Genomic DNA, 18,601 nt, shown 5'->3' with positions numbered 1-18,601 from the left:
TCTACCTTAATTTCTGACGCATCATCTCAGTGGAAATTTTACATTAGGCCCCAAAGTATTTTCCTCTTTTTAAGATTTTATCAGCTGAGTACAGTGGCTCACACTTGTAATCTCAATACTTTGGGAGGCCAAGGTGGGAGGATCAGTTGAGCCCAGGAGTTCAAGACCAGTCTCTGCAACATAGTAAGACACACATATCTACAAAAAAAAATTTTAATTAGGTGGGCATATCGGTGTATGCCTGTGGTCTCAGCTTACTATGTAGGCTGAGGAGGGAGGATCACTTGAGCTCAGGAGGTTGAGGCTACAGTGGCCATGATTATACCACTGCACTCCAGCCTGGGTGACAGGGCGATAACCTGTCTTCAAAAAAAAAAAAAATTGATTGGAATTTTTTTTAGAAAACAAAGTATACACTTAGTGACTTGATACAAATGAATGAATTTGATAATCTACAGAAACCAAAACAAATAAATAAATAAAAACCCAAAGCCATTCTTCTTATGTGAATCTCTGGTGTCTCTGAATTATAAGAATTGTGAATTATGATTAATAACAAATATGCATGACAAGTACTCAGTAAGGGATAGGCATTAATAAACTGCAATGCACACTTACTGGAGTAAGGCCTTTAAAGATGTACAAGAAAAAGAAAGAAAAGGCATTGAAAAATTGCATTGCCTACCGAAACGCTAAAGTTTACCTAAGTCCATTAATCAGCACACACACACACACACACACACACACACACACAGAGGCAATGGGTGTGTAAAATGGTCAACACAGTCTCCTATGAGTGTATCCTTTTATTAATAGGCCTGTGGGGGTAAGAGATGAGGTTCTATGGATCCTGGAATCAGGGATGGGGAATCTGTGGGGTCCCTGGGGTGAGAGATGACAATCTGTAGATTATGATGGGTGGTCTTTGGGACAGTGATGAGATCCATGGAATCAATTCTTGTGGGTATGTAGGGTCAGTGATGAGGGAATCTGGTGTCAGTGATGGGATGTGTGTGGAATCAATCTGTGAAAGCCAGATTTGTGGTGTCATCTCTCAGGCTGACACATCCTGATCTGTGTGTCAGTGGTGGAAATTCTATGGGGTCAGAGTGTGACTGTGAGGTCCCTGACACTGTGTGTTCTGGGTCTGGCCAAGTGCATAGATTCCCTTGCCTGGTCCTGGCTGGAGAGGCCCTTCTCAAGGACTCCTCACATGAAAGGTGGGTTGGCGGTGGGTTTTGTTTTTGTTCTTGTTTTTGTTTTGTGGTGGAGGTGGGGGTGGGTTGGCTTTTTCTTTAGGGTTTAGTTTTGCCTCTTAGAGATCACAGACACATCCAGCTTTTAGGAAGAAATTTTGTCTGGGTGGTCGCTAGGTCCTTTGGGCCAAGCCATCTAATGGGAGTAAAGCTGACTATTCCCTCAGCGCGGTTCAGATCTAGGCAGTCTTTTCAAGGTTTCCTCAAGGTGGCGTGCAAGTGGGTTGTGGCTTTGAGTGGCAGGTGTGCGGGAAGAAACAACTAAGAAGACCCAAGAGAGCTCCTAGGCTGGATCTGTCACAGCTGGAAGAACAGCCTCCCTAACCCATCAGGCGCCAATGGGATGTACCTCTGGGCTGTGAGAGGCTGGTGGAGTTGGGACCTCCAGACCTTGAGATTATGGGCACAGAAGCCTATTACTGCCAGGCGCTGAGGCGTTGCCATGGGATCCAAGGGTGTTTCGGGTCAGCTCAGAGCCTTTCTCAGATAATTGTTTCGGTAACTGGGGAGCTGCTGTCCAGCACACGCCCCTATGAAGGCTTAATGTGCCGTCTCCCGCAGAGTCTTCTTTGGTCTGAGAGCCACTTGTTTCTTACATCCCTGTGCTAATCTCACCATCTGCTCCTACATATTCCAGGCATTTGCCACATGCTGGTCCTCTCTTTCCTGACAGGCGAGCCGTCTCTTCAGCTTCTGTGAGGACAGTTCAAATTATGGAGCAGGGGGCAGGTGAAGGGCAGCAGTGCTGAGGGGAGTACCAGGCAGTTGGGGGAGCAGGGGCTCATTTTTCTTTGTAGCTCAGATTCCTAAGCCTGTGACTTTGAGTATCGGTGTCTTCCTTGCAATGTTTCAATCTGAGGTTCTTGGGGAGAGTGCAGAATTGGAGCCCGATGGAAGCCTGGTGGGGAGAGGGGTGGGTGGAGGGAACATGGAGAATGTGTCAGGTGGTGTCTATTCCTGGAACCTTACTTTGCCTGCTGGAGTTTCCCAGTCTGTTCCAGATGCACTCTCTCGACCCTGAAGGGACCTGAGGGGGGATGTTGGTCGCCAGTGTGTGCTCCCCTGGACTCGATTGGAATTGGTCCCACAAAGTGTTATTTATTTATTTATTTATTTATTTATTTGGAGGGAGTCTCGCTCTGCCACCCAGGCTGGAGTGCAGTGGGGCAATCTCAGCTCACTGCAACCTCTAATTCCCAGGTTCAAGTGATTCTGCTCTTTCAGCCTCCCTAGTAGCTGGGACTGCAGGTGTCCGCCACCACATCTTGCTAAAGTTTTTATTTTTAGTAGAGGCAGGGTTTCACAATGTTGGTCAGGCTGGTGTCAAACTCCTGACCAGGTGGTGGACCCACCTTGACCTCTCAAAATGCTGGGATTACAGGCGGGAGCCATCGCACCCCGTCAATCCCGCAAATTTAGGCATTATTGTACATTGCTACTTTTGAATCACTTATTTTTTAGTTGTGTTTTTCCCCCTCCTTTAATTGATTGATTGACACAGAGTCTCACTGTTTCACCCAGACTGAACTGCAGTGGCAAAATCTCGGTTCATTGAAACCTCTGCTTCCCGGGTTCAAGCGATTCTCCCACCTCAACCTTCCAAGTAGCTGGGATTACAGGTGCATGCCATCATGCCTGGCTAATTTTTGTATTTTCAGTAGGGACAGGGTTTCACCATGTTGGCTAAACTGGTCTCGAACTTCTGACCCCAAGTGATCCTCCTGCCTTGGCCTCCCAAAGTGCTGACATAGGCATGAGACTCCTTGCCCGGACTTCCCTCCTTTTCCTTCAGGGATTTTAAATGTTTTCTTTCCTCCATCTATTTAATTATATGTGATTGCGTTGACTATTTCAGCTTGAATTAAAATTATATATATTTACCTGTCTTTATTAATATTTAAACATATTAAAATAATACATGTTCATAATGAAAATGAAACATTACAAATAAATACACAGGAAAGGCAGTATTCCCCCTCCAGTTCCACTATTGAAATAACCAGTTAACAAGATGATGAGCATCTTTCCACGATGTTCTCCAAGATTCATATAAGTATTGGCCAGCAAACAACAGAATATACAGGCCAGGCTTGATGGCTCATGCCTGTAATCCCAGCACTTTGGGAGACTGAAGCGGGTGGATCTTTTGAGGTTAGGAGTTCGAGACTAACCTGGCCAACATGGTGAAACCGCATCCCTACAAAAAATACAAAAATTATTTGAGCATGGTGGCGAGCGCCTTTATCCCGGCTACTTGGGAGGCGGAGGCACGAGAATCTCTTGAACCTGGGAGGAGAAGTTGGCAGTGAGCCAATATCGCATTACTGCACTCCAACCTGGATGACAGACTGAGATTCCATCTCAATAAATAAGTAAATACATAAAATAAAGAGAAAAAAAGAAAGATGAAAAAAAGAAAAAGAAGAAAGAAAGAAAGAGAGAAAGAAAGAAAGAAACAGAAAGAAAGAGAAAGAAAGGAAGAAAGAAAGAAAAAGAGAGAAGTTGTGTGCTCAGTTTGCTAAGATCAATAGTAAGAACAAATCCTCTAGCGGTGAAAATGTAAGAAGGAAAAAGAAATTTCTGTTAGTCTTGTTTGTTGCACCGCAAGCTCTAAAAAGTACAGCCAAGTGTGTGATAAGTGCTTAGTTAAGATGAAAAAGGCATTAAATTTGTGCGTGGAAATCATAAACAGAAATGTGTTCTGATTGACAGCATTGGGTCAATGCTACCCAAGTTTCAGGCATCCACTGCGGGTCTTAGAACACATCTCCTGCAGATAAGGGAGGGCTACTATATAATGTTTCTTTCTTTTTTCTTTAATTATAAAGCATTCTCCTTTTTTAATATAACAATTGGCCACATATATCACTTTAGATATAAAGATATTAGGATATCTTTATAGTAGATAAAAAGCTAACTCGTTCTTTGTAAGAGTTAAAGTATCTTTCATTATATGAGCATTTAAGATATTAAAGTACTCTTGCCACCAAAAACAGTGCTTCTGTAAGTATTCTTTTACTTATATCTTTATTAATTTTTACTTCTGCCAAAACAAATTGCATGAGAAAACAAGTGTATGTGTATAAAGCGTAATATATGTATATATATTTAATATGTGTATATACAACTTAGTATATACACAACATACAATATCATATACAATTATTTTGTTTTGTTTTTTGAGATGGAGTTTTGCTCTCTCATCCAGGCTGGAGTGCGGTGGCGTGATCTCGGCTCACTGCAACTTCCGCTGCTTGGTTCAAGTGATTCTCCTGCCTCAGCCTCCCGAGTAGCTGGGAATACAGGCATCTGCCACCATGTCCAGCTAACTTTGCTTTTTTAGTGGAGATGGGTTTTCACCATGTTGGCCAGGCTGCTTTCAAACTCCTGACCTCAAGTGATCCGCCCACCTTGGCCTCCCAAAATGCTGGAATTACAGGCGTGAGCCACCGTGCCCAGCCTAACATATACAGTTTAATGTATATACAAATATAGGTTGGATGCAGTGGCTCACTACTGTAATCCTAGCACTTTGGGGAGCTGAGGTAAGGGATTGTTTGAACCCAGGAGTTTGAAATCAGCCTGGGCAACATGGTGAAACCCTATCCGTACAAAAAACAGAAAAATTAGCTGGGTGCACTTGCAGGTGCCTGTGGTCCCAGCTACTCAGGAGACTGAGGTGGGAGGATAGCTGGAGCCTGGGAGATCGAGGCTGCAGTGAGCTGTGATCATGCCACTGCATCCGAGTGTGGGTGACAGAGTGAGACCCTGTCTCAGACAAAAACAAAAACAAACCAAATATAATGTTTAGGTGCTACACACTTGATTTCTTTCCAAAGGGTTTTATAACACTGTACTTTCACCAGCAATATATGTGACTACTCATTTCCTACATACTATCACTTGTGCGCAGTCGAGGAAAGTTAGTAGGCCTGAATTGCCCAAACCTGGCATACTCCAGAGAAAGGTTTGACTCTATCCTAGCTCCCAGGAAATAACCTCTAAGTCCTTGGAATCTCCTGCCTATCTGGGAGTTAACGACGTGATTTATTATGGGGAACTTGGACCATGCAGTGTCAGCTTGACCTTGGGAAGGGTGGAGTCAGAGAAACTAAGGCCATCCAAATGGGTGCTCTTGTCCATGTGACCAACCTCCAGTAAAACCCTCAACCCCAAGGCTCAGGTAAGCTTCTTGTTGGGGAGTGCATTCTATACTTTTTGCCACATATCGCTGGATGAACTAAGCACTGTCCACACGATGTCACTGGGAGAGGACAACTGGAAGCTTGTGCTTTGTCTCTCCTGGACTCTGCCCTATGCACCTTTTTCTGCTGCTGATTTTCATCTGTATCTTTTTGTTGTAATAAACTATGAGTATAACAGCTTCACTCGGTTTTGTGAGTCTTTCTAATTAATCACTAAACCTTTGGGACCTGAGAAAACAATGTTGTTTCTTCTTTAATTGAATTTTCCATGTTATGTAAGAAACCTATGTGCATAATTGAAAAATTACAAACTAAGAAAGAGCTTTCCATGCAGTCTACTCCGCCAACCTGTTTCTCAAATGCTCCCAGGTCTACTTCCTGAATAATCAAATGTTTAAATTTTCTAAACTATTTCTAATCTACATATCAGAGTGCTTATCTCTATATTATATAATAGGTAGATCCTGCTTCTTCTCAATATATCAACTTGACATATTACCTGATGGCTTCCTGTTCTGATAGCTGATGACTTGGCTGACACTCGCCCCTTACCCCAGTGCCTGCACCACTTTTCAGACATGGTGCTCTCACCATTTTCTTTTTCTTTTCTTTCTTTCTTTTTTTTTTTTTTTTTTTTTGAGGCAGAGTATTGCTCTGTCACCCAGGCTAGAGTGCAGTGGCATGATCTGGGCTCACTGCAACCTCCACCTCCCAGATTCAAGTGATTCTCCTGCCTCAGCCTCTGGAGTAGCTGGGATTACAGGGACATGCCACCACACCTGGCTAATTTTTGTATTTTTAGTAGAGACGGGGTTTCACCCTCTCAGCCAGGTTGGTCTTGAACGCCTGACCTCATGATCCACCCATCTCGGCCTCCCAAAGTGCTGGGACCACACTCGGCCTCTCTCACTATTTTCAATGTCTCTCTTGGTCACCTTTCACTTGGGAGAGTACCTGAGGCAGAAGAATCACTTGAACCCAGGAGGTGGAGGTTGCAATGAGTTGAGATGGTGCCATTGCACTGCAGCCTGGGCAACAGGAGTAAAACTCTGTCTAAAAAATAAATAAATAAATAAATAAATAAATAAATAAATAAATAAAACAGAAAAGGAAAAAAAAAGAAGCTCTCCCTCCATATACCTGTAAGGATCATTGTCTTAATTTTCTTCATGTCTTAACATGATTCTTGCCTTGTCAGAGATCATCCTATCTGAAATTGAAACTATTTACCACTTCCCTATTTTTTCCATAGCACTTAAAACTTTTTTTTTTTTTTGAGATGGAGTCTCACTCTGTCACCCAGGCTGGAGTGCATCGGTGTGATCTCGGCTCACTGCAACCTCCGCCCCAAAGGTTCAAGTGATTCTCCTGCCTTAGCCTCCCAAGTAGCTGGGATTACAGTCATCTGCCACCATGCCTGGATAACATTTTTTTTTTTTTTTTTTTTGTATTTTAGTAGAGACGGGGTTTCACCATGTTGGCCAGGCTGTTCTTGAACTCCTTACCTCAGGTGATCCAGACCACCTCGGACTCCCAAAGTGTTGGGATTACAGGGGTGAGCCACCACACCCAGCCCTGGCTAATTTTTGTATTTTTAGTGGAGACAGGGTTTCACCATATTGGCTAGGCTGATCTCGAACCCCTGACCTCAAGTGATCTCCCTGCCTCGGCCTCCCAAAATGTTGGGATTACAGGCATGAGCCACTGTGCCCGGACTGCCTTTTGACAAATCATCTCTGTTCTTATATTACGTCCACTAGAATGTAAACTTGATGAGAGCAGGAGATATTGTCAATTTTGTTCAATGCTATTTATCCCTAGAGCCTAGAACTGTACCATGCACACAGTAAGGAGACAACTATTTGTTGAATGAATATATTGAGCAGCTTTTCTCAGACTGTTTGGTTTCAGAAATTCTTTACTCTCTGTTTCTTTACTCCCGACCTCAGGCGATCTGCCCACCTTGGCTTCCCAAAGTGCTAGGATTATAGGAGTGAGCCAAAACACCCAGCCACCCAACTAATTTTTGTATGGTAGTAGGCACGGGGTTTTGACATGTTGGCCAGGCTGAACTTCAACTCCTGACCTCAAGTGACCCCCACTTCAGCCTCCAAAAGTGCTGAGATTACAGGCGTGAGCCACTGCACCCGACTAAAGAAACCAAAAATTTTAGATAAGTGAATTTGGAGGAAATATTTATAACAGATAAAATGGACAAACAGATAATTCTAATTTACTGTCTCTCTGGCTTAATAAAATATTAGTCAATACCCTAAGAAGAAAGGAACAAAATCTAAAAATTCACCATTCACAAACACAAATAGTCGGAAAACAAGGTCAAAACCGAAGAACTTGTTGACCAATTACCTCTCCTCTGAAATCAGCTCTTGAATGTGTTGAACTAGGATTGATCTCGGATTAGGAAATTTTTAAAATATTTTTTAAAGTTTCACTATTTGGAATTTAAAATTAATCCAAATTATGTAATATACAACATTTGGAATTTACCAATCAATACTCTATCATTTTATTTTTCACTCTTCAAATAATTTCTTGTTCAAGAGTTTAAAACGCTTTTAAAATTAATAGATTCTGCAGGCTATGGTCTGTAGAGACTGTCTCTACAAAAAATAACAATATATATACTTTTAAAATATATATAAATATATATGTATTTAAATGTATATGGTTCAAGTATATAAAATATATTTTTAAAATTTCATTTTTCGCTGGATTGTATGGTAAGCATATGTTTAGTCTGGCAGGAACTTGCAAAACTGCCTTCCACAGTGGCTGTCCCACTTTGCATTCTCAGCAGAAATAGAGATGAGTTCCTGTCGCTCCATATCTTCACCAGCATTTGGTGTTGGTGTTTGCATTCAAGCCAGTCTAAGAGATGTGTAATGGTATCACATCGTTGTTTCACCCTAGTGACATATGGTGTTGAACATCTTTTCAGAGGTCTAAGAAATGTGCTGGGCATGGTGGCACATGCCTGTGGTCCCGGCTACTCAGGAGGCTGAGGCGGGAGGGTTACTTGAGCCCTGGAGTTTGGGGCTGCGTTGAGCCATGATTGCACCACTGCACTCCAGCCTGAGTGACAGAGCTAAACCCTGTCTCAAAAAGATAAATAAGGCCAGGCGCAGTGGCTCATGTCTGTAATCCAAGCACCTTGGAAGGCCAAGGCGGGTGGATCACAAGGTCAGCAGATCAAGACCATCCTGGCTGACACAGTGAAACCCCATCTCAACTAAAAATACAAAAAATTAGCCAGGCATGGTGGCTGGTGCCTGTAATCCCAACTACTCAGGAGGCTGAAGCAGGAGAATCACTCGAACCCGGGAGGTGGAGGTTGCCATGAGCCGAGATTGGGCCATTGCACTCCAGCCTGGGTGACAGAGTGAGACTCCATCTCAATAAATAAAAATAAAGAAAGAAAGAAAGAAAGAAAGAAAGAAAGAAAGAAAGAAAGAAAGAAAGAAAGAAAGAAATAACTGACTTAATTTTTAGAACAGTTGTAGGTGTACAGAAAAATAGAGCAGAAGGCATGTTGAGCTCTAATATTCACCTCACACCATAGTACACACACTTCCTCTATTATCAGCTTGTTAGTGTGGTAATTTGTTATGCTTGATGAGCCAATATTGATATTATTAAGTTCATGGCTAATATTAAGATTCACTCTCTGTGTTGTACCATTTATGGGCTTTGACAAATGCTTAAGGACATATATCCACCATTATAGGGTCACACAGAAAAGTTTCACTGCCCTAAAAATCTTCTGTGCTCCACCTATTTATCCTTCCCTCTGCTCAAGCCTCTGGCAACCACTGAACTTTTTATAATACCATCTGCCTAGTTTTGCCTTTTCTAGTATTCCATATAATTGGAAATCTATACTATGTGGCCTTTTTGTATTGGCTTCTTTCACTTAGAAATACATGTTTAAGATTCCTCCATGTCTTTTCATGCCTTGGTAGTTCCTTTCTTTTTATTCCTGAAGAATATTCCATTGTATGAATGTTTCAGAATTAGTTTATCCATTTCTCTATTGTAGGATATCTTGGTTACTTCCAATCTTTGTCAGTTGTGTATAAGCTGCTGTAAACATTCATGTGCAGGATTTAAGTGGATATAAGTTTTCAAATATTTGGGTATATACCAAAGAATGCAATTGCCAGATCGTATTTAAACATACAAGGATGCAGATGCCATACACACAAATATGTATGGATATGTCATGCTCATATACAATTTTAAATACATATATGTGTTCTATGGATATATAAGTATTTCTCTACTTTCACAGAAATGTCACTCTAAATCAGTACCTAGGAAGGGTCATCATTTTCTTAATCTACAAATCAAGACACGATATGAATGGCTGCATCCTTGTTTACTACGTCCTCTATTATTGAGGATGTTTTCCTGTTTCCTTTTTCATTGTTGTTGTTTTGTTTTGAGACAAGTTTCACTCTTTTGAGTCAAGTGATGTGATCTCAGCTCACTGTAGCCTCCCGAGTAGCTGGGATTATAGGTGCCCACCACCACGCCCAGCTAATTTTTGTATTTTTAGTAGAGACGGGGTTTTACCATGTTGGCTAGGCTGGTCTTAGCTCCTGACCGCAGGTGATCCGTCCACCTCAGCCTCTCAAAATCCTGAGATTACAGGCGTGAGCCACCACGCTTAGCTGCTTTCATCATTTCAGACTGAGCTTGGCGAAGAACCTGAGGAAAAACATGACTTTAAAATTTTGATGGAGAAATCTCTTTCCATTCACCTTCCTTTCCTCTATTTCATTCTTATTTTAAAATATACAAACAAAAATACGGATACATCAGTTATTAAATAAACATCTGTGTGATACCTATCCAGGTGAAGAAATAGAGGACTATCACCACCGAGAAGTCCTCTGTATGCACCTAACTGATCCTAAAGTCCTCCTTCCCCTTATTAGTAACAGATATAAGAGATATCCACATTACCTGTGGATATCTGCCATTCTCTCCTTGGTTCTCTTTATAATTTTATTATGTATTTTATATCATTTTATTTATTTATTTTTTTTGGAGACAGAGCCTCGCTCTGTCACCCAGGCTGGAGTATAGTGGCATGATCTTGGCTCACGGCAACCTCTGCCTCCCAGATTCAAGTGATTCTCATGCCTCAACCTTCCAAGTAGCTGGGATTACAGGCATGGCCCATGTGCCACCATGCCTGGATAATTTTTGTGTTTGTAGTAGAGATGGGGTTTTGCATGTTTGTCAGGCTGGTTTAGAACTCCTAACCTCAGTGGCTGGCCTTATTATGCATTTTTTATATGCCTAAAGTAAAGTCTGATTTTGCCTGGTTTTTCTCTCACATAATTGGAGTAAAAGTCTGTATCCTGGTGCATCTGGCCTCTTTTACTCAATATTAAGTATTTAAGATTCACACTTAGCATTGTTTCTTCATTCTATTAAAACAGTACACCAGCCAGGCACGATGGCTCGTGCCTATAATCCCAGCACCTTGGGAGGCTGAGGCAGGCAGATCACTTGAGTTCAGGAGTTCCAGACCACCCTAGCCAACATGATGAAACTCCATCTCTATTAAAACTACAAAAATTAGGCCACGTGGTGGCCAATGTCTGTCATCTCAGCACTTTGGGAGGCCAAGGCAGGTGGATCATTAAGTCAGGAGATGGAGACAATCCTGGTGAACACAGTGAAACCACATCTCTTCTAAAAATACAAAAAATTAGCCAGGTGTAGTGGCACATGCCTGTAGTCTCAGCTACTGAGGAGGCTGAGGCTGGAGAATCACTTGTATCTGGGAGGCAGAGGTTGCAGTGAGCCAAGTTTGCACCACTGCACTCCAGCCTGAGTGACAGAACTAGACTCTGTTAAAAAAAAAAAAAAATTAGCCAGATGTGGTGGTGTGCACCTATAATCCCAATTATTTGACAGGCTAAGGCAGGAGAATCAGTTGAACCTGGGAGGTGGTGGAGGTTGCAGTGAGCTAAGATCGCACCGTGTACTCCAACTGGGGCAATAGAGTGACAGTCTCAAAAAAAAAAAAAAAAAAAAAAAAAGCCCAGGCGCAGCACCTGCCACCTGCAATCCCAGCACTTTGGGAGTCCGAGATAGGTGGATCACCTCACGACAGGAGTTTGAGACGGGCCTTACCAACAAGGTGAAACCCCATCTCTACTAGAAATAAAAAAATTTACCGGGAGTGGCGGCATGCGCCTGTAATCCCAGCTACTGGGGAGGCTGAGACAGGAGAATTGGTTGAACCCAGGAGGCGGAGATTGCAGTGAGCCAAGATCGCGCCACTGCACTCCAACCTGGGCGACTAAGCAAGACTCTGTCTCAAAAAATATATATAAATTTATATTTATATACATAAAATAAATATAAAAAATAAAAATAAATAAAACCAGTGTGTATCCCTTCATTGTTGGTGGACATGTAGGTTATGTTCATTTTTGTCAGTTACAAATGATGTTGTTGTGAACATGTTTGTATTTCTATTTGGTTACCATTAGTGTGTATTTATGTACAGTATAAAGCAAGAGGTGAAACCATAGGTTACAGGGTAAACTTACCTTCAGTTTTACTAGGTATTATTGGTTTCATCCCAATGTTAACACTCCAACTGACAGTCTTACAATGTGATAATTCTCAAATCTTTGCATTCTTCTTGACACTTAATTTTGTCAAAATTTTAATTTGAGTCTTTTGGTGGGTATGTGGCAATGATTGTGATATTAATTTACTGGGCCTTTTCTTCTCTGTAACAGGCCCTGGCAAGATATATGTGTGGTGTGGCAGGGGTAGGAGCCCCTAGAGTTAGCATGGGCTCTGGAATCCTTAATCATCCTATGTGAAAAAGTTGGTGGGGCAGTGAATATATATATATATATTTTTTTTTGAGACATAGTTTTGCTCTTGTTGCCCAGGCTGGAGTGCAATGGCACTATCTCAGCTCACTGCAACCTCTGCCTCCCAAGTTCAAGTGATTCTCCTGCCTCAGCCTCCCAAGTAGCTGGGATTAGAAGCATGTGCCACCACACCCAGCTAATTTTTTGTATTTAGTAGAGATGGTGTTTCACCATGTTTGTCAGGCTCTTCTTGAACTCCTGACCTCAGGTGATCCACCTGCCTCAGCCTCCTAAAGTGCTGGGATTACAGGCATGCACCACTGCACCCTAATATTTCCTGTGTGCAATGGTGTAGCCAGGGTGCAAAGCCAGTTATTAATGATTCTGTCATCTAAATATTATATCTTCTTGCTTCCCCTTGAGATATGCTCATTCCTCCATACAACTAAACAATCTCAATTACTCTTGAAGGAGCATAAAATACTCCCTGTCTAATCATGGGTCCTTCCAAATTATTTGTTGGTTTGTGTTTAAAATATAAAAAAGAGAATGTAGATTTTGTTTTCTTCTTTCTGCTTAACCTGAACAAAATGTCATAGGTACCTCCTAGCCTGTTGCTAAACTGAGAGTCACTTGAATAATTAACAAGACTGGAGGGAAACCACATGGATAATTTATCATTACACTATCATCAAATACATGGAACTCATTAATGAAGTTTACAAAAAAAATTGAGTCATTTGTGGAAAAGTGTAGAGAGAATATAGGAGATGTCTCAAGTGAAGAGAAAAAAGCTGCAGAAAATAATTACAAAAAAAGAGTGTTAAGACGTAAACACAAATTCAGAGATTCAGGAGCATGAAGGGCTAAGTTAAGGGAAAAAAGAGTTATCAATATTTTCTTATTCATTTTGGAGAGCAGGATGAATTCTTAAAAGGTCAAATAATTGTGAGTCTGATATATCTGATGATAATTTGTATTTTGTATTTCTAATGTTGTAAATGGTTGTTAATTTACAGTCATTATTTCTATTTCCTTTAGACTAGTGACCATGAGTTTGACTGACAATAACCCATTGGGTCAGTATTGTTATCTACGTGTGTTCATCATGCTATGTGTTAAAATAAGTCCATCAATTTTTGTCTTGTGTTTGTTTTCATTTAATTTTAGCTTAGTTTCTTTGGGACAGGGTCTCACTGTCACCCAGGCTGGAAGTGTGGTGGCATGATCACAGCTCACTGCAGCCTCTACATCTCCAGGCTCAGGTGATCCTCCTACCTCAGCCTCCCAAGTAACAGGGACTACAGGCATGAGCCACCACACAGTGGCTAACTTTTGTATTTTTTGTAGAGACGGGGTTTTGATATGTTGCTCAGGCTGGTCTCAAACTCTTGGACTCAAGTGATCTGCCCACCTTGGCCTCCCAAATTGCTGGGAGGACTGGCATGTACCACTGCCCCGGCCTGTTTTCATTTTATTAATTGGCTGATTCATTCAGACACATAATTATCAAGTCAACTCTCACTCTTTCTTTAGCATTTCCCTTCAGTTTAGCTGAGAAAATCTACTCCTATTTTAAAACATATACAATTATTCAAGTGTGGTGGCACATGTCTGTAATCCCAGCTACTCAGGAGGCTGAGGCAGGAGTATCACTTGAACCCGGGAGTGATATAGTGATTATATGTAGTATATAACTATACAGTGATTATAGTTTATAATTTTAACTGTATCATGACTCCTGCCCATAAGTACCACTGGACAAGGTCCCTTTTATGTACTCAGCTTCTGTCAGAGGTAAATGTATTTTGAAGTGGAGAACAAAGATAAGTGCAAAATTGGCATGGAGAACTAATGTAATTATGAAAGTTCCAGATACAAAGAGAGAGGGCTCAATATGCCAGCAGTTCTCAACCAATCCGTCCTAGTGGTCTTCTTTTAGGATTGGCTAAATAATGCAGGAGATGGGTGCAAGACACACAAGTGTTCCAGAAGCATGTAAACAAGGTGCAGAGAAGAGGATAAGATAATGTAAGATGAGATAAGAATATTAGGAATGTCTTGTTCAGAAGATTGCATACAGAGGCAAAAGGGACAGTTTCATTTTGCTGAGGGAAACAGGGTGGTAAGAACACTCCTGGGGAAGACCCCCACTTACCCTGATACAGAAAGAAGGTGTAAAATATCATAATGGGAGAGCATTAGGCTGAGATAGCTCCCATGGCCAGGGTTCCAACATAGAAAAAATGAAACAAGCTTAGCCCATCAACAAGTGGCCCGCTGAGTATTAGCTGTGTAATGAGAGACCTACCACCAGGATAGTTCAAATAATGCAACTGCCCAAATTTTTGCAAATCAAATAATTTCTCTACTCTACTTCTATGTTCACCCTACAAAAGCCTTCCTTACAAACACGTCCAGTACATCCTCCATCTACTTTCAGGCACATTCTTGGCCACCACCGTTGGTGTCGCCGTCGCCCTGTATGCCTCCGGTGACACACGTTCACACCATCTGCTGTGGGATACGCCAGTGCCACGCGTGGTCACAGGGTCTGCACCTCGCATTCGCCCCTGTTGCTGTTTGCACGAGTCCTGTAAAGAGCGGTCGGCTTTCCGGATCCCCAGGGCTTTCAGAAGTGGGGCAGGCCACTGCTCTTTCAAAGGAGGAGGGAGGCAGAGGGCTGATGGATCAGGGAATTTGCAGCTGACGCTAGGCATCGAGACCTATGGGATCATTCTTTGCTGCAGCGAAGACCCGCCTGCCTCACCTGGTATGGCGAGCCCATCCTATCTCACTCGGTGGGGGCCAAAATGGGATCTGAAGGGGAGTCCTGAGAACTCAGCAGGACTCCTGAAGCTCCCCCTCCCTCCCTTGCTGGAAGTCAGTTCAAGGAGGTCCTGAGGACAGGACTCCTGGGGGTTTGGCCGTGGGACAGGACAAGACACCCGCGGTCCCCTCTCCCACGCCGCCCCAAACTGGAGCCCGGATCCAGCCGCCGCCGCGGCTGCAGCAGGAGCCTCGCTGCCGCCGCGCTGCGGTGGCGTTATTTAAAGGGGACGCAGCCTCATTGCCAGGACCGGAGCGAGAGTCGGGCAAGCCAATGCGCATGCGCCAGGCCCCAACGGCTTCTCCCGTCACAGTGGTTCCCAGGGTTGTCTCAGAAACCAGTCCCCGAGGCTTGGCAAAGCAGGAGCCCTCAGTGGCAGTGCTTGTGTGTCCGGGATCTGATGCTCCGGCCTGACCTCTTCACGGGATCGACGGGAAGGTCTCCGGATGCCAGGAGTCGCAAAGTGCCGAAGAGGATGACGAAACCCCAGGCGGAGTCCGGGGTAAGCAGCACAGCATCCCAGCCCCAGGCCTGCCGGGACGGTGTTGGTTGGGGTGAGTCTCGCCAAAAGTCATGCCGCCCTGATCTCGAGGACAGGTCGGCCTGCGTGCCCCTGGGGTGCTCTCTCACCCGCGGGTCGATCTCATCGAGAACAGAACCCCGAAGCCTCAGGGGTTGCCTGCGGGGGAGGTGTGTTTCAATACCTCTTCTCTAGGAGTCTGTCTGTGTGTGTGTGTGTGTGTGTTTGCATGTCTCTCTGTGAGTGTGTGTGTGTGCGGGTGTGTGTGTCTCCCATTCTCTCTTCTCTCTCTGTCTCTCAGTCTCTGGGTGTTTCTTTCCTATCTCTGTCAGTTTGTGTGTGAGTGCCCGTGTGCGTGTGTGTCTTTGGCCCAATGTGCCCTCTGCGCCACAAAGCGGTTTCTCGCACGGCGGCCTGTCTCATTGTTGAGGGACATCGTCTCCTCCGCTCCTGGGTGGACTGACTCCCTTGATCTTCTGTCCCAAATGAATATCAGGTACCCAAAGGGTCCTGGGGCTGGGGCTGGGGCTGTGGCTGCGGCTGGGGCTGGGTGCAGCCGAAGTTGCGTCAGGGCTACCAGGGCGGTGGAGGGTTGGGGGTGGGGCGAATTTTGCAGAAACCTCTTTGCTCCTCTGATAGGCTTGGAAAACGTGACTTGAGTCAGGTACACGCGCCGCCACCCCCGGGTCCCAGGTATTCTTCGACTTTCCTTGGCATTGATGGAAAGGTCACTCGTTCCCCCCTTCCGCTGGCACATGCCTGGCCACCACCGTTTGTTTCGCCGTTGCCCTGTACGCCTCAGGTGACACACGTTCACACCATCTGCTGTGGGATACGCCAGTGCCACGCGTGGTCACATGGTCTGCACCTCGCATTCGCCCCTGTTCCTGTTTGTACGAGTCCTGTCACGCGCGGTCGGCTTTCCGGAGCCCCAGGGCTTTTAGAAGCGGGGCAGGCCACTGCTCTTTCAAAGGAGGAGGGAGGCAGAGGGCTGATGGGTCAGTGAATTTGCAGCTGACGCTAGGCATCGAGACCTATGGGATCATTCTTTGTTGCAGCGAGGACCTGCCTGCCTCACCAGATGTGGCGAGCCCATCCTATCTCACTCGGTGGCGGCCAAAATGGGATCTGAAGGGGAGTCCTGAGAACACAGCAGGACTCCTGAAGCTCCCCCTCCCTCCCTTGCTGGAAGTCAGTTCAAGGAGGTCCTGAGGACAGGACTCCTGGGGGTTTGGCCGTGGGACAGGACAAGACACCCGCGGTCCCCTCTCCCACGCCGCCCCAAACTGGAGCCCGGATCCAGCCGCCGCCGCGGCTGCAGCAGGAGCCTCGCTGCCGCCGCGCTGCGGTGGCGTTATTTAGAGGGGACGCAGTCTGACTGCTAGGAGCGGAGCGGGAGTCGGGCAAGACGATGCGCATGCGCGAGGCGCGAGCGGCTTCTCTCGTCACAGTGGTTCCCACGGTTGTCTCAGAAACCAGTCCCCGAGGCTTGGCAAAGCAGGAGACCTCAGAGGAAGTGCTTGTGTGTCGGGGTTCTGATGCTCCGGCCTGACCTCTTCACGGGATCGACGGGAACGTCTCTGGATGCCAGCAGTCGCAAAGGGCTTACCAGGATGACGGAACCCCAGGGGGAGTCCGGGGTAAGCAGCACAGCATCCCAGCCCCAGGCCTGCCCAGACGGTGTTGGTTGGGGTGAGTCTCGCCAAAAGTCGTGCCGCCTTGATCTCGAGGACAGGTCGGCCTGCGTGCCCCTGGGGTGCTCTCTCACCCGCGGGTCGATCTCATCGAGAGCAAAACCCCGAAGCCTCAGGGGTTGCCTGAGGTGGTGTGTTTCAATACCTCTGCTCTAGGAGTCTGTCTGTGTGTGTGCGTGTGTGTGTTTCCATGTCTGTCTGTGAGTGTGCGTGTGCGGGTGTGTGTGTCTCCCATTCTCTCTTCTGTCTCTGTCTCTCAGTCTCTGGGTGTTTCTTTCCTATCTCTGTCAGTTTGTGTGTGAGTGCCCGTGTGCGTGTGTGTCTTTGGCCCAATGTGCCCTCTGCGCCACAAAGCGGTTTCTCGCATGGCGGCCTGTCTCATTGTTGAGGGACATCGTCTCCTCCGCTCCTGGGTGGACTGACTCCCTTGATCTTCTGTCCCAAACGAATGTCAGCTATGCAAAGGGTCCTGGGGCTGGGGCTGGGGCTGTGGCTGGGGCTGGGGCTGGGTGCAGCCGAAGTTGCGTCAGGGCTACCAGGGCGGTGGAGGGTTGGCGGTGGGGCGAAATTTGCAGAAACCTCTTTGCTCCTCCGGTAGGCATTGGAAAACGTGGCTTGGTCAAGCACAGGCGCCCGAACTCCCCGGGTCCCAGGTATTCTTCGATTTTCGTTGGCATTGATGGAAAGGTCACTCGTTCCCCCCTTCCGCCGGCACATGCCTGGCCACCACCGTTTGTTTCGCCGTCGCCCTGTATGCCTCCGGTGACACACGTTCACACCATCTGCTGTGGGATACGCCAGTGCCACGCGTGGTCACAGGGTCTGCACCTCGCATTCGCCCCTGTTGCTGTTTGCACGAGTCCTGTAAAGAGCGGTCGGCTTTCCGGATCCCCAGGGCTTTCAGAAGTGGGGCAGGCCACTGCTCTTTCAAAGGAGGAGGGAGGCAGAGGGCTGATGGATCAGGGAATTTGCAGCTGACGCTAGGCATCGAGACCTATGGGATCATTCTTTCCTGCAGCGAAGACCCGCCTGCCTCACCTGGTATGGCGAGCCCATCCTATCTCACTCGGTGGGGGCCAAAATGGGATCTGAAGGGGAGTCCTGAGAACTCAGCAGGACTCCTGAAGCTCCCCCTCCCTCCCTTGCTGGAAGTCAGTTCAAGGAGGTCCTGAGGACAGGACTCCTGGGGGTTTGGCCGTGGGACAGGACAAGACACCCGCGGTCCCCTCT

The 18,601-nt window shown here is 45.5% G+C and overlaps 1 long non-coding RNA gene across 1 annotated transcript in view; it reads right to left on the bottom strand.

Annotated features, from left to right (window-relative positions):
- LOC134757821 (uncharacterized) overlaps positions 1-16,900 on the bottom strand; it is a 126,396-nt gene extending 109,496 nt beyond the window's left edge. The window contains exons 1-2 of the long non-coding RNA XR_010132332.1: positions 14,486-16,900; positions 10,055-10,189 (exon numbers count right to left, since the gene is read on the bottom strand). This is a non-coding gene — a long non-coding RNA (uncharacterized lncRNA). The remainder of the gene's footprint in view (positions 1-10,054; positions 10,190-14,485) is intronic.
- Positions 16,901-18,601: the final 1,701 nt, after the last annotated feature.

The sequence above is a fragment of the Gorilla gorilla genome, chromosome 21, assembly GCF_029281585.2.
Source record: "Gorilla gorilla gorilla isolate KB3781 chromosome 21, NHGRI_mGorGor1-v2.1_pri, whole genome shotgun sequence".
In the NCBI taxonomy this organism is placed as follows: Eukaryota; Metazoa; Chordata; class Mammalia; order Primates; family Hominidae; genus Gorilla; species Gorilla gorilla.
The sequence above is the reverse complement of the archived record's forward strand: the minus strand, read 5'-3'. Positions and strand labels throughout refer to the sequence as shown.